Genomic DNA, 5,875 nt, shown 5'->3' with positions numbered 1-5,875 from the left:
GAAACCCTTTCTTGAGTGTTTATGTTTACGACAATGGTTCTTAGGAGTACTGTAAGAGTTGTTCCATATAGAATGGTTTAGAATAAAACCCCTAAGCCTTTGAGACTATTAAAAACTTTGAGAACTTATTTGTGGTGATTTGTCCATGATCACAATCTTGAACTCAAGCATGTATTCGTTCTTGGTTGTTTATGAATTTGCACTCTAGTAATGACTTCAATTCCTACAATGATTGCCTGTCCTAAATTATTGGTGCCTTTATGATTGAATTCTGTGAACTATGTCATGCCTAGATGAGGTTGAAATACTATAAGAAACTTTCTGCCTTTCTGCTAGTGCATTTCATGTTGATTGAATAAATTTGCCAGGGCACCTGTTTGGATGAATGCTATGTTAAGATCTCATTTGTGCCTAAGCCTCTGAAGAAGAGTGAGGTTCAGCACTTATGGGTGTTTGGTGTGGGCTTGACTTTACAGTTGAGGAACCTCTTCCTCGCACAAGCACTGCTCGGGGTTCAAGAGACCCTCATGAATTTTGAAGTGTCAGGGGATTATAGAGGAACCTTATAAGTATATATGGTTCACCCTAAGCCCATAAATACTAAACTCAATTAATCTTCAAAGGATTAGCACAAAAGAAAATTTAGCTCTGCTATATTTAGATCATGCTTATTGTAAACTTTATTTTACTTCACTTTTATTTGCACATACTAATTGATTCTTTCTCTTTTTGTTTGCATGAATATCGAACTTGCTGAGTTCATTGAGAACTCGACACCAAGTTCAAAGAATTGGGCTGCCCCTGTTTTGTCAGTCCAAGCCTGCTTTGATTTTGATTTTAAGCTGGGCCTGACCAACTGTCAGCCCAACAATCTTGAACTCAAGCATGTATATGTGCTATGATTTTGTCCATGATCACAATCTTGAACTCAAGCATGTAGTTGTTCTTGGTTGTTTATGACTTTGCACTCTAGTAATGACTTCAATTCTTACAATGATTGTCTGTCCTAAATTATTGGTGCCTTTGTAGTTGAATTCTTTGAACTATGTCATGCCTAGATGAGGTTGAAATACTATATGGAACTTTCTGCACTTCTGCTAGTGTGTTTTATGTTGATTATATAAGGCTGTCGGGGCACCTATTTGGATGAATGCTATGTTAAGATCTCATTTGTGCCTAAACCTCTGAAGAAGAGTGCGGTTCAGCACTTATGGGTGTTTGGTGTGGGCTTGACTTTACGGTTGAGGAACCTCTTCCTGGCACAAGCACTGCTCGGGATCCAAGAGCCCCTCGTGAATTCTGAAGTGTCAGGGGGTTCATAGAGGAACCTTATAAGTAAATATGGTTCACCCTAAGCCCATAAATATTGAACTCAATTAATCTTCAAAGGATTAGCACAAAATTTTTTTTAGCTCTGTTATATTTAGATCATGCTTATTGTAAACTTTATTTTACTTCACTTTTATTTTCACATAGTTAATTCTTTCTCTTTTTATTTGCATGAATACCGAACTTGCTGAGTTCATTGAGAACTCGACACCAAGTTCAAAGAATTGGGCTGCCCCCTTTTTTGTCCGTCCAAGCCTGCTTTAATTTTGAGTTTAAGTTGGGCCTGACCAACTATCAGCCCATCAATATTGAACTCAAGCATGTATTCGTTCATGATCACAATCTTAAACTCAAGCATGTATATGTGCTGTGATTTTGTCCATGATCACAATCTTGAACTCAAGCATGTATTCGTTCTTGGTTGTTTATGACTTTGCACTCTAGTAATGACTTCAATTCCTACAATGATTGTCTGTCCTAAATTATTGGTACCTTTATGATTGAATTCTTTGAACTATGTCATGCTTAGATGAGGTTGAAATACTATATGGAACTTTCTGCACTTCTGCTAGTGTGTTTCATGTTGATTGTATAAGGCTGCCTTGGCACATGTTTGGATGAATGCTCAGTTAAGATCTCATTTGTGCCTAAACCTCTGAAGAAGAGTGAGTTTCAACACTTATGGGTGTTTTGTGTGGGCTTGACTTTACGGTTGAGGAACCTCTCCCTAGCACAAGCACCGCTTAGGGTCCAAGAGACCCTCGTGAATTCTGAAATGTCAGGGGGTTCATAGAGGAACCTTATAAGTAAATATGGTTCACCCTAAGACCATAAATACTGAACTCAATTAATCATCAAAGGATTAGCACAAAAGAAAAATTTAGCTCTATTATATATAGATCATGCTTATTGTAAACTTTATTTTACTTCACTTTTATTTGCACATACTAATTGATTCTTTCTCTTTTTATTTGCATGAATACTGGACCAGCTGAGTTCATTGAGAACTCGACACCAACTTCAAATAATTAGGCTGCCCCTGTTTTGTCCGTCGAAGCCTGCTAGGATTTTGAGTTTAAGGAGGGCCTGACCAACTTTCAACCAAACAATCTTGAACTCAAGCATGTATTCATTCATGATCACAATCTTGAACTCAAGCATGTATATGTGCTGTGATTTTGTCCATGATCACAATCTTGAACTCAAGCATGTAGTCGTTCTTGGTTGTCCATGACTCTGCATTCTAGTAATGACTTCAATTCCTACAATGATTGTCTGTCCTAAATTATTGGCGCCTTTGTGTTTGAATTCTTTAACTTATGTCATGCCTAGATGAGGTTGAAATACTATAAGGAACTTTCTGCCTTTCTGCTAGTGTCTTTCATGTTGATTGTATAAATCTACCTGGGCACCTGTTGGGATGAATGCTAAGTTAAGATCTTATTTGTGCCTAAACCTCTGAAGAATAGTGCGGTTCAGCACTTATGGGTGTTTGTTGTGGGCTTGACTTTACGGTTGAGGAACCTCTTCCTGGCACAAGCACTGCTTGGGGTCCAAGAGACCCTCGTGAATTCTAAAGTGTCAGGGGGTTCATAGAAGGACCTTATAAGTAAATATGGTTCACCCTAAGACCATAAATACTAAACTCAAATAATCTTCAAAGGATTAGCACAAAAGAAAATTTAGCTCTGTTATATTTAGATCATGCTTATTGTAAACTTTATTATACTTCATTTTTCTTTTCACATACTAATTGATTCTTTCTCTTTTTATTTACATGAATACTAGACTTGCTGAGTTCATTGAGAACTCAACACCAAGTTCAATGAATTGGGCTGCCCCTGTGTTGTCCATCGAAGCCTGCTGTGATTTTGAGTTTAAGCTGGGCCTGACCAACTGTAAGCCCAACAATCTTGAACTCAAGCATGTATTCGTTCATGATCACAATCTTGAACTCAAGCATGTATATGTGCAGTGATTTTGTCCATGATCACAATCTTTAACTCAAGCATGTATTCATTTTTGGTTGTTTATGACATTGCACTATAGTAATGACTTCAATTCCTACAATGATTGTCTGTCCTAGATTATTGGTGCCTTTGTGATTGAATTCATTGAACTATGTCATGCTTAGATGAGGTTGAAATACTATATGGAACTTTCTGCACTTCTGCTAGTGTAGTTCATGTTGATTGTATAAGGCTGCCTTGGCACATGTTTGGATGAATGCTCAGTTAAGATCTCATTTGTGCCTAAACCTCTGAAGAAGAGTGAGGTTCAACACTTATGGGTGTTTGGTGTGGGCTTGAATTTACGGTTGAGGAACCTCTCCCTGCACAAGCAGTGCTCGAGGTCCAAGAGATCCTCCTGAATTCTGAAATGTCAGGGGGTTCATAGAGGAACCTTATAAGTAAATATGGTTCACCCTAAGACCATAAATACTGAACTCAATTAATCTTCAAAGGATTTGCACAAAAGAAAATTTAGCTCTATTATATTTAGATCATGCTTATTGTAAACTTTATTTTACTTCACTTTTATTTGCACATACTAATTCATTCTTTCTCTTTTTATTTGCATGAATACTGGACCGGCTGAGTTCATTGAGAACTCGATACCAACTTCAAATAATTGGGGTGCCCCTGTTTTGTCCGTCGAAGCCAGTTTAAGCTGGGCCTGACCAACTTTCAGGCCAACAATCTTGAACTCAAGCATGTATTCGTTCATGATCACAATCTTGGACTCAAGCATGAATTCGTTCTTGGTTTTTTATGACATTGCACTCTAGTAATGACTTCAATTCTTACAATGATTGTCTGTCTTAAATTATTGGTGCCTTTGTGATTGAATTCTTTGAATTATGTCATGCCTATATGAGGTTGAAATACTATATAGAGCTTTCTGCACTTCTCCTAGTGTGTTTTATGTTGATTGTATAAGGCTGCCTGGGCACTTGTTTGGATGAATGCTAAGTTAAGATCTCATTTGTGCCTAAACCTCTCAAGAAGAGTGAGGTTCAACACTTATGGGTGTTTGGTTTGGGTTTGATTTTACGGTTGAGGAACCTCTCCCTGGCACTAGCACTGCTCGGGGTCCAAAAGACACTCGTGAATTCTGAAGTGTTAGGGGGTTCATAGAGGAACCTTATAAGTAAATATGGTTTACCCTAAGACCATAAATACTGAACTCAATTAATCTTCAAAGGATTAGCACAAAAGAAAATTTAGCTCTGTTATATTTAGATCATGCTTATTGTAAACTTTATTTTACTTCACTTTTCTTTGCACATACTAATTGATTCATTCTCTTTTTATTCACATGAATACTGGTCCTGCTGAGTTCATTGAGAACTCAACACCATGTTCAATGAATTGGGCTTCCCCTGTGTTGTCCGTCGAAGCCTACTGTGATTTTGAGTTTAAGCTGGGCCTGACCAACTGTCAGTCCAACAACAAGAGTCCACTCCCTTCTCTTTCATCTGAAATTATTATTATTATTATTATTATTATTATTATTATATGTCTTTGTGAAACTAACATTGATATTGGATATTTATTTTAACTTTGATTATTTAGGACATACTCTAGGTAAATAAAGCTTAATAAGGTAAAAGATAATTGTGACCAAAATATTAATCGCTTTAATAATCTTAACATTTCTGGAAACTGAATGCTTTTTATACTAGTCGTTTAGCAAATAATGTTTCTTCCGCTTGCTTACCTTTTCTAATGAGTTTCATTTGTTTTTTGGCCTTGGCAGAATTTAAATGAGCTTAAGAAAGGACGTCTTAAACAAGTCGCATAGGCAATTTGACATTTGAATTTTTAAAATAAAAGAGGCAATTGCGCCACACATGGCCAGATCCAATTTTACAAAACTAAGCCAAACAACCTTTTAGAAAATGCCCGGATTTATGCCAAAAAACTTTCCAAATAAACAAAAGGTACATCTTATTTTGATGGGGTGTTAGCATAGAATTCACATTTTCAAATAATATCGCATTTTCATAAACCTTATGACATAATTTTAAAAGAAAATGTTGACATTTATAAAGGGGATATAAATATTTTTTCAAAACAAAAATGATCTTTCAAAAAGAATTGAAAATCTTTCTTCAGGACTTTCACACAAGACCCTCTTAGTAATTTTAGCCAATTAATCAATTAAGATATGAATATTTCTTTCCTCCCACCTAGCCTAAGTTTAAGGAACTACCTAAGGTATATTTTAAGAGATTCCTAACACCTTCCCCTTAGAACAACTAGAACCCTTACATGAATCTCTCGTATTAATGTTTTGATGACTCCAGTAGGTTCGTATGGCAATTTGGACTTCGTTGTATGCCCGAATATCTATTTGAAGGTTCCTAGATTGATTTGAATCTTTTTGTCGAAAGTTAGAAATTTGAAGGTTTAGAAATTTCCTAAGTTTGACCGAGAGTTGACTTTGTGGCTATCGAGTTTGGATTTTGGTTTTGGCACTTAACTGTTGTGGCTAGTACTACTTCCTCTGATGGTTCTGAAAACCTGTTGGTCCTTGACCCTAG

The sequence above is a fragment of the Nicotiana tomentosiformis genome, chromosome 3 (genome assembly GCF_000390325.3).
Source record: "Nicotiana tomentosiformis chromosome 3, ASM39032v3, whole genome shotgun sequence".
In the NCBI taxonomy this organism is placed as follows: Eukaryota; Viridiplantae; Streptophyta; class Magnoliopsida; order Solanales; family Solanaceae; genus Nicotiana; species Nicotiana tomentosiformis.
The sequence above is the reverse complement of the archived record's forward strand: the minus strand, read 5'-3'. Positions refer to the sequence as shown.